The sequence below is a fragment of the Mastomys coucha genome, unplaced genomic scaffold (genome assembly GCF_008632895.1).
Source record: "Mastomys coucha isolate ucsf_1 unplaced genomic scaffold, UCSF_Mcou_1 pScaffold6, whole genome shotgun sequence".
NCBI classification, from domain to species: domain Eukaryota; kingdom Metazoa; phylum Chordata; class Mammalia; order Rodentia; family Muridae; genus Mastomys; species Mastomys coucha.
The window spans coordinates 113631203-113641573 of record NW_022196912.1 but is presented as its reverse complement, the minus strand read 5'-3'; the positions used below and the strand labels follow the sequence as shown (position 1 = coordinate 113641573).

At 42.0% G+C, this 10371-nt stretch overlaps 1 long non-coding RNA gene across 1 annotated transcript; it reads left to right on the top strand.

Moving 5' to 3' along the window:
- On the top strand, nucleotides 1-7135 carry LOC116080171. Its single transcript, XR_004114343.1, has 3 exons — nucleotides 1-112; nucleotides 5776-5866; nucleotides 6860-7135. It is a non-coding gene; the product is annotated as an uncharacterized LOC116080171 (long non-coding RNA).
- The last annotated feature ends 3236 nt before the right edge of the window (nucleotides 7136-10371 follow it).

Sequence of the window (10371 nt, the reverse complement as noted above, 5' to 3'; positions counted from 1 at the left end):
GAGGTTGGAAAGACGCCATGGATATTAGGAGCAGGAGTGAAAACCCAACCATGACCCGTCCTGGACACCCTGTGTTGAAACCCTACTTACGGAAGGAAGCATGAAGCTTCAGGTGAGCAGTTTAGAGTTTCAAACGTCTGGGTGTGTTGATCCTCGCACCTACACAGGATGCTGGCCACTGGCTGGGCGTTTCCTTATCTTAGCATCCTAACAATACTCAAAGAGGAGGCTGCAGTACAGAATGTGCCCATTGGCATCTGCTAACCTAGCTGTGTTTGTCTTTTCCTGTCCCTAGCACCTGTCGAGAATGTGAGGTTCTCGGTAACGATATATGTACCATGGAAGTCTCTTGAAAGATGTTGGCAGTTGCAATCTGCATATTAATGAGAAACAGGTTAAATTAAGTTTCATTGGTATTGATATATCCAGAACATTACCATTTTGATGGGTGATCAATATAAACATGAGGACAACACATAGATTTCCTTCTTCATGCTATGTCTTGGAAGTCCAGCATCTAGTCTATCCCTTGCAACACATCTCAGCTTAGGCCGATCATGTTTTGTTGTGGGCACTTACCTCATGGCATCAGTGATACAGCGCATGTCCATCACTGTAGGAAAGTTCTGCTGGATGGCACATATGTAGCCTAGTTCTGAGGATTGTTATGTAGAAATTTGTCTTTGTGAAGAAGGCATCAAGTGACATCTTCACATTTCAAAGAGCCTCAGGGCAGTGTCTTTCTGGGCATCAGAATAACAAGAAAACTCTGTTTCTCACTATTTGGACCTGTTTTTCCTCAGGCCTCAAACTGCATTAAAGCCCCAAGAAAGCAGACAGCACAGCCACTGTCCCTACCATGCTAGGACCCAGCTGCCCCCAGAGCACATGTCTTGCCCACACTGATCCCTTTGGGATGTTGTCTGCTGATATAGTCGTTAAGATATCAATTCCTAATGTCCCCAAGTGTGGTGGTTTAAATATGCTTGGCCCAGAGTGCAGCACTATTAGGAGGTGTGGCCTTGTTGGAAGAACTGTGTCACAGTAGGAGTGGGCTTTGAGACCCTCTTCCTAGCTTGCCTTCAGAACAAGATGTAGAACTCTCAGCTCCCCTGCTCCCATGCCTGCCTGGATGCTACCATGATGATAATGGACTGAACCTCAGAACCAGTAAGCCAGCCCCAATTAAATGTCTTTTATAAGAGTTGCCTTGGTCATGGTGTCTCTTTAGAGCAATGGAAACCCTAAGATACTGAACCTCTTCTGATGAGGGTTGCATCAACCCTCAAAGGTATTCAAAGGTACAGTGGGGTGGGAGATGGTCACCAATCTGGGATAAAGCACTCCTCATAACATTTGCTCATGTCTAGGGTATAAACACTCCTACTCTGGCCAGTGTAAAGTCTCTAACAGAGATAGGAAGAGGGTCCTACTCTTTTAGGAAATGGTGCCAACTCATTGCTGGAGCAAAATGGGGAAGTATGTGTGGACTTCACTTTTCCATTTCCAGAAACTGATGGAATATAGCCTTCAACATCCCTCACAGCACAGGAGAAATGCCTGAAGGTCTAGATATGTTGTTCAGTAAAATTGTCATGATAGATGTAGACAAATTTAGTAAGAATGCTCACAAGTTTGCTTTAAAGGATATTTAAACAAAATAAACACATTACTCTTGCATTGTGTATCTTCATCCATAAATAAAAAGACAGAGCTAGTTAATGTTACTCTGTTTAAATATAGCTGAAAATGAGAACAGCATTCATTACCATCTCTTTATTCTGGTCTGAGTTTTTTACTGGCCCATGTGTAGCATAGGCCTCCGTAAATGTGAAACAGGGTGTGGAACTGTAAGTTATGAGGTTTACACTACCACGGGTCTTGGATAAACCTTCATAACTAGATTCAGAAAAATATCCTTATACTGTGTGCTGGATACTGACAGACCAGGCAGGATGTGTTAACTGGTTCAATAGTGGGATGCCTATTACGGGAATAATGAACCACTTCTGATTGGATCTGAGAACCATTCCACAGGAAAAGAATATGTATCTGGTACCTCAAATCTGGTCAAAAGTGAGGTCATAGGTCCTAGCAGGAAAGCTGTGGCTCTTAGTTTCAGAAGTGGACATGATGTACTCCTCAAACTATTCTGTTTACACACATAGACTAGTGTGTTTTGTTTTTTAAGATTTATTTATTTATTTCATGTGTATGAATACACTGTAGTTGTCTTCAGACACACCAGAAGAGGGCGTCAGATCTCATTACGGGAGGTTGTGAGCCACCATGTGGTTGCTGGGATCCGAACTCAGGACCTTCGGAAGAGCAGTTAGTGCTCTTACCCGCTGAGCCATCTCACCAGCCCATAAACTAGTGTTTTTATCTGCTTAGTCAGAGAGGCTTCATTGCACAGTGGGCTGGTAACATGGACGAAGTGCTGAGAATACATTTGACTGTTGAGTGCCTGGTCATGAATGGGAAGACCTGTATCACACCCTCCAAGGCTCAGGGGACACCAGGGAAGATGGCATAAGAGAATGTTAAGAGCCAGAGGAAGCAGGCGCTGGGCTGGGGAGATTGGTATGAACTGCTGTCTTCCAGGCACCGTGTGGCTATTGCTCCCTTGAACTCATGGTAGTCATGGTTACCTGTACAAGACCTGTATGAGACAAGACCCATCAGTGTCCCACAGTGGAGGCTGGAGGGACTCATGGGACCTGGATTCTCCATTTATAAGCATTTCATGGTTGATGGGGAGAAGTGAACTATTTTTTCCCAGTGGTATAGACACTGGTAAGGTGACTGTGAAAAGATATCAAATAAGACTAATTGGGAAGAGAAAGGGTACAGGTGTAAGACAGGAACACAGGGCAATAGTGTGTGAGTGTGAATATGACCAGAATACATTATATACACTTATGAAAAGTACCATAATGTATAATTAGTATATGGTCATTAAAGACCGTTAAAAAATGCCTGTTGAGCTTGGAAACTATTTTCCAGACTTTAGTAATTCACCTCCACAATCCTCTCTGTTCCTGTCATCCCCATCCAGTGCCTTCACTGGTCCTTAATACGTCTGTGTAATTGACTGGTGACTTTAGTGAACTACTTAAGCTTTTCCTAACCCTAACCCTCACAAGTCCATCCCTTGATATACGGGTTCTGTTTGTTTGAAGGCATAGCGCCATGCAAGCAAGACTGGGACATTAACTGGTGTGTGTGTTCCTCCTGCATCTTATATATCATATGTAGCAGATGTCTTAGAATTGTAGGGCAAGGTGACCTCTGTGGGTGCCACAGCACTGTGGCTCGGAAAGCTGTCATTATCTCAGCCTGCATAGTGCTCACTGTAGCAATCTCAGGATTGATACACCTTGCAGCGATACGTGTCAATCAAGGTGAGTGAAACTAATGGATCATCTGGCTAGACTGTTGTGTAGGTCTCTCATTACGCATCAGCGTGGCTTGAGACTTCTATTCTGAAAGGCACTCGCTCCTGGAACGTGCTTGCTCCGTCAAGCAGCAGAAAGATCTGATCAAAAATTTAAATGAACGCATTTTGCATATAATATTTTGTCTCCTACTACTAAGTGTGGTAAATAGGTTGAAATTTGCATATAAATCAGTTGTATTTGTCTAGTTGTCTCTATGGGGTTGCTATGAGGGTGCTTTGAATACTCTGAAATTTTTAAGAGATTGCTGAGACTGAGAGAATATGAAATATTTTATATATATAAAAATAAGTTCAAGCGTTAGAGAGAAGCTTTTTCTTAATGTGGTTTAAATAATCTTAACCAGATGAACCGTTGTCAACAATCTGTATTTAAAACATAATTAATTATGTTTGTAGGCTTGCTATTATAGCAGGAAATTAAGATACCATACATGTGTATGAAAGGAGATTTCTCAATTGTCTTTTTTAATCCACTAGAAAGCTACACATCTATTTCCACCCAAGGAAAGAAAAACATTACTCCGCTACAGTAATACCAGTCTTTGCTAGGATTAAGAGGCTGTGGATGGTTTGTGGGATTTGTGATTTCTCTGCTCAAATGAAAACCAGACGGGCTGAACCAATAGCAAAAACAGGGGAAAAAATGGCAAGAAAAGTCACATTCGATAATTAAGTTTATTGTTACACCTTCTCTTATTTAATGAGATAGTCAGAAACTTGATTTGCAAGATAATATAACTCCCTGGCTCGGATCTAACCCAATAAAAGTTCTGTGTCTATTTTGTTCTGGAATAATTAGGTAACAATATGATAATCAGCTATGTCTTTTTATTAGAAACAGAAATGTCTCCCCCACCCCCAAATCATTCAGGAAATGTTCATTTCAATGAAGATACAATGAATATATACATATATATAAATATATATGTGAATATATATATATATGTATATATATACATATATATATATATAAATGGAGAGAGTTAGTGTATGCCCTTTTCTGTAAGTGTATTAGCAATATCTATGTAGTCACTAATTGTACATCTTAGTAATATTTGGTATTTTAGCACAGGCACAAGGAACTAATTTACATCTTCTGATGTAGAAAGTACGAACAGCTATGCTAATCACACAATGTTTTGGGAACATGATATGCAAGAACTTAATGTAGGCCATTTGTCTGGAGTCTCAGGCTCATCAGATCTCTCTTCCAACCACAGTCCTGAGCACCATGAGGTGGGCTTTGAGCTTAGCTTCTTACAAGTGTTTTTGTCCCACTCTCCAGGGAGAGAGACAGAGGATGTGGAAGAGCCAAGTGTCCGGGTTTGCAGGGGCCACAGTAGTGCAGAGGTTTAGAGATGGATCCCAGTATGGCATTCCCTGTGATTCTGGGGCTCGTTGCTAGGGACACAAGGATGAGAAGAGATGCAAACGTTGAGTTTATGAGCTTGTGTAGTCCGTCCCCTAGGACCTTACACATAAAGAATTGGAAACATCTTGGAAACTGGCCAAGCTCTTTTATAACAGATAAGAAAGCAGTGACCCAAAGAGCTAAGAGCCTTATCTTCAGTGTGTAGGGAAGATAAGAATCTAGATAAAAAAATAAAAAAGATGAATTGGCTATTTAAAGTGCTGATAGTGTTCTTTAATTATTACGATAGTGTTTTGTGCCGGAATATATACAAACTAGTACTCGGGTCTAATTCTTTTTTCAAATGTGGTAAGAAATTGTATGGATGTCAGTGAGCCTCACAGCCAGGGATTAAGAACAACAGGGATTAAGAAGGTGGTTCATGCCTTTAATCCCAGCACTTGGGAGACAGAGGCAGGTGGATCTCTGAGCCTGGTCTACAGAGTGAGTTCCAGGACAGTCAGGGCTACACAGAGAAACTCTGCCTTGAAAACCAAAAAAGGGTGGGGAGGAGAATTCCACTTAATTCCATTCAACACATACTAACCAAGTGTCCGTGAGCTGGAAGCAGAGATGATTGCTGGGGACATAGTGTTGCACACATAGGATGGAGCCCTCGACCTCAGGACCAGTATCCGGTAGTGGAAGATTACGATGATGGGAAGAGTGGTCAGGGTACTATAGTCACATAGGAGGGACATTCAGCCCAGTGAAGGAGCCATCAGAGTTGGAGCATTGGAGAAATATCCAGAAGGAGGAAAATGATTGCTATAAAAGGAAGTTTCTAAACCAAGCCCCAATCCCTACTAGAATCTGGAGCTATGTATGTGCTTGTAACAGAGTCCTTCCACTTGCTACCCAAAGTCCACTCTCTCTCTACTTGCTTCCCTGCTCTTCCTGACAGAGAGCTGCATTGATGGGCAGTCTACCCTATGGTTGCCAGTTGGCATCCGCCAATGGAGAACCCAAGGAAGAGAGGTGGAGGGGAAGACATGGTGAGTCCCTGTCCTCATAAACTGGCTTTAGTTAGCTAGTGGTGGTCTAGGCCCTTTCTCTACCCAGCTCTCTATTCTAAGGTCCTTAAAGTGGCTTTTTCCCTTAGGTGACCACAGCTTATTTTCCTTGCTGTTCCCTCTCCTACTGTCACCTCTACTTATCAAGTTCCTTTAAATTAGGTTTTCCTTGAAACACCCCAATTTCTTATGCAAGAATTCCCAAAGAGAAAGACTCTGTAATGAGTGGTGTTAATGAGAACGGAGAGGCAGATGGAGAGAGAAGCAGGGAGGGGTTGAAAATCTAGAGGAGTCAGATCCAGGAGAATCTTGGAGGCACCGGAGGACTTGGGGTTTATTTACCATGAACTAGAAAGGCATGTCAGGAGGGAAGTGACAAGACCTGATTTATGTTTTTCAAAGATCACTCTGGCTGGGTAGAGGAGAGGCCGTGAGGAGCAAGGACAAAAAGCATGTCTTAGCTCCGATGTGAGACTGGAAGTTTCCTAACAGAAAGAAAGAGCTAGAAAAGACTCCTTAGGTGACCAACATTGGAACTGACAACCCATAAAATGAGCTTGCAGCCTGTGGGTGGGGGGAACACTGACCTATCTTTAGGCAATACAGGAAGTGAGGGCATCATCATTTGATGACTTCCTTCACTGTCTATGAGAAGTTTCTGGCATGATAAGCCTTAGTGCCGGCAAATCACAGATGGGCTATGAAGTTGGATGGACCGAGATAGGAGGTGAGAAGCCAGGGAGGAAGAACGTGGATAGCTTGGCTGCTGAAATGAAAAAAACAAAAACAAAAACAAAAAACTGTACTCTTGGGGGGGTGTCAAATTAGTCATCAAGCAGGGGAACATTTTGTAAAGCTATGGAATATGTGGGGAAATTTGATTCCCTGGTGGGAATTCCACAAGATGAAATGGACTGTTTGGGAAGAAGGCATCCGATAAAAAGTAACATATAAAAATATTGTATTTCGTTTCAGGAGTGATGAGGAACTCTGGGCTCCATCGTTTAGAAATGAATATCGAGATGTGGTGTTTACTCGTGACAGCATGAAGGTAAACTGATTGCAGACAGCATACTGTCCTTCAGGCCTCTCCAGTGCCACAGAGATCCAGAGATGGGCCTAACCCAGTTAGGAACACAAGTAACCCAAAAGCAGGCGTAGTTTCTGGAGAATAGGCTTACTGGCAAGAATGACAAGAAAAGCCCATAGTCTAAAGGTTTGCTTAGCAACCTAAGCTTCTATAAGAATAAACCCCCAAAGAAAAAGATGGAATCATAACATCTGGCATAGAACACTGTGGCACCAAGACACGTGTATGAGACACCCGTGACAGAATGTTGGAGAAAGCAAGGAGGCTAAGGGAACAAGATCATTTTAACTGTTAGACCAATGGATAACACTTCCATCCCAACAAAGGAGACAAACAAGAGAGGCAATAAGGAGGTTAACCTTACGGGACAGCAATCCTTAAGAGAGAAGGGAGCAAGGAAAAGATCTTAAAATACAGCATACAGTAAGAATTGTGTTTGGGGAAAGTGGTCCCGTTGTGGGGAGTTCCCAGTGGAAATGATGCTGTGTGAGACAGCATCCCTAGGCTGGATGGCATCATTTTGCTGTTGAAATGCCAACTGCTAAATCGGTATTTCTAGAACAAATGTGATACACGAATGCAAAAAAAAAAAAAAAAAAAAAAAAAAAAAAAAAAGTAAAGAGAACGTCATATCAACCCCGCTCCCCTTTGTACACTGTCAGATTAGTCATGGTTCATTATTGAGAGGGAGTACACAGAAGACATGCAAAGGCTTTCTCAACAGTACTTTGCCACCAGCAATACCTGGACTTGGAAAAAAAAAAAAGAAAAGTTTAAGGCTCCACTTCAACTTTCTTTCCTGGAATTGTTTTCCCCCATTGTGCAAGTTAAATAATCAAATCCCTTTTCTTCCTACTGCTCAACGAAATGCTTTCAATGAAACAGTTAGGTCATTTGGAACACAGGATTGATTTGTGGTTCAGTATAAAATATGTCCCATTAAGATGACGCACACTCTGTACACAGGGGTTAATGAACGTGGAGTTTTGCAGGATAATTCAAACTTTAAGAGTGATATTGAGTAAAGTTAGAAAGGGAAGAAAAATCAAGTTTGTTACACCCCAGAGATGACATTCTTTCCCCTTCCAGTTTATAAAAGCATATGCATTGCTCAGTTGCTCGAATACCACAATAAGTGTGGTTGTTGAGTGTGAGCACAGATTACATGAGAGCTGGTGTGTGTGTGTGTGTGTGTGTGTGTGTGTGTGTGTGTTTGTGTGTGTGGCTAAGTACCCCCCTGTGGCTATTAAGGAACTCTGGTTTTCCACAGGGTGTTTGTGTGTGGAACTTGAGTCATAAGATCATGAGTCTCAGGACACTTAAGCTTTGTGGTATGCTGGGTGGAAGTGTGTGACATCTGCTCACAGACTATTCAAAGCAAAGGTGGAACAGATAGGGCATCTGGCCAAATCCAGCCTACTACCTGTTTTGTAAATAAAGTTTTATTGGCACACAGCCATGGCCATTTTATTTGCTTACTGTCTGTGGCTGGATTAGCCATAAAACAGGAGCTGAGTACTGGCAACAGAGATTGTCAACAGCCCACAATGCCTAAAATATTCATTATCTTGCTCTTTGCAGAAAGAGCCCTGCCACCTCTTGATACAAAGGCAAACATTTGCTCCATGATATAGACCATGTACACTATTGTAAATCAAATAAAAAATTACATTAAATTCATCAAAGATTGTTTCAAGGCACAGTGACTGTATTTCACAGAATGTCACGGTTCTTCTGAGACACATGACCTACTTAGGAATATAATTCTTTTTTATTCTAAACCCTACACCTGGTATGTTAAGCTCTGACTATTATTTAATTTCTTCAAGGAGTAAAATAAATAAATAAATAAATACAATCGGCACAAGTTTTATAAACCCTCCCGAAACACAATGTCCCCTGCTCCCCCTCTGGCTCTGCAGCAGCTGTTAACTATCAAATACTATTTCTAGACCCGTGCTGACATCAGTCGATGATCATACACAAAGCTCTTTGGCATGATACACACTGTGCAAGTCGAGGCTGTTAAAATGAAACAGCTCTGTTCAAATTAACTCTATTCACATCACAGGGAAAATATCTCCGTGCGCCAAATCAATTCCTCCCTATAACAGCGGGGGAAGAAAAAAAAGTTTCCCACCCTCTACAAAAAGGTGATCCAGACATAGGAGGGGAAAAAAGATGATGGAGAAGAAGGGGAGAGGAAAACCACCGAAATTAAAATGATAAAACAAAAACCCGCCCGACAGCAAGTGCTTCCAAATGGATGAAATTGGACTAAAAACTGAGCCTGCAACAAATTTAACTGACAAGAAAGTCAAATTCTGGGCTCGCTTTGGTTATTAGCACTAATATGCCTACATTTATGTTCTGTTCTGATGTCGGGAGGATACATGCCCACTAAAGAATTCCACCCAGTGGAAGCCCTGGTGGTGGTTAGAATGCAAACGTTCAAGGCTTACGTGGAAAAGAAAAATACATTATTCTTCTTTAAGGGTGATCTACCATAAAAGGCCATTTCAAATCCCAGCATAGCTTTGGTATAGAATTTCTTAAAATCATTACATGAAATATTAAAAACAAACAAAAAAACCCAGATCCTTTGTGAAATTTAAAATTCTACAGATGTTATTGTTTTCAGGCTGGTGAGTGTTTTCCTTACATGATTTTTAAGTACTGCTTCTTATAAGTTAAGAATTACTTTCTCCAAGTCCTTCATAACCCACGACTGAAGTTTATATTCAGGGCAATCACATCCTAGGTAAGTTGTTTTTGCTGCTGCTGGATTTGTTTTTTCTTGCTTTGTTTTGTTTCCGCCCATTCATAATCCCCTCAAATCATTCCTTAAGGTCGCCTCCCCCAAGTCCAAGTCAGTGGCAGATGGCAGTAGCCAAAAGGGACTATGAGTGGCAGCCAGTGTCCCACAGTATATGGCCATCCCCACTTCCAAAGCCATGGACTGAAGCTCTGTAGTTGTTTGCCATCTGAGGGGCCAAGCCTGGAGCCAGAGGGTTCAAAACAAGGGGGTTCCTCTAAGTAGCAAGTGGACCAAGACTAGCATAAAGTCAGAATCTCTGGCCAGCTGGTAACAGCAGGAAATACAAAGAAGGGATGTCGGCCTTTATGGACTAATGTCTTTTTGTGTTTGTTCTGCGTGCACGCATGTGTGCACATAGATCTGAGTGCGCATATGTACAAGTGTGTGAAAACCAGAGTTCATCCTCAGGTGCAATTCCTCAGGCTACCTTCTTCTGGGGACAGGATCTCTTACTGGTCCAAAATTTGCTAAGTAGTCTTAGTGTAACCTACCAGTGAACCCTGGGGATCCTCAAGTTTCCATCTCCCCAGGGTAGGGATGAGAAATGCAAGCCAGTAGCCTTGACTTTTTGAATACTGA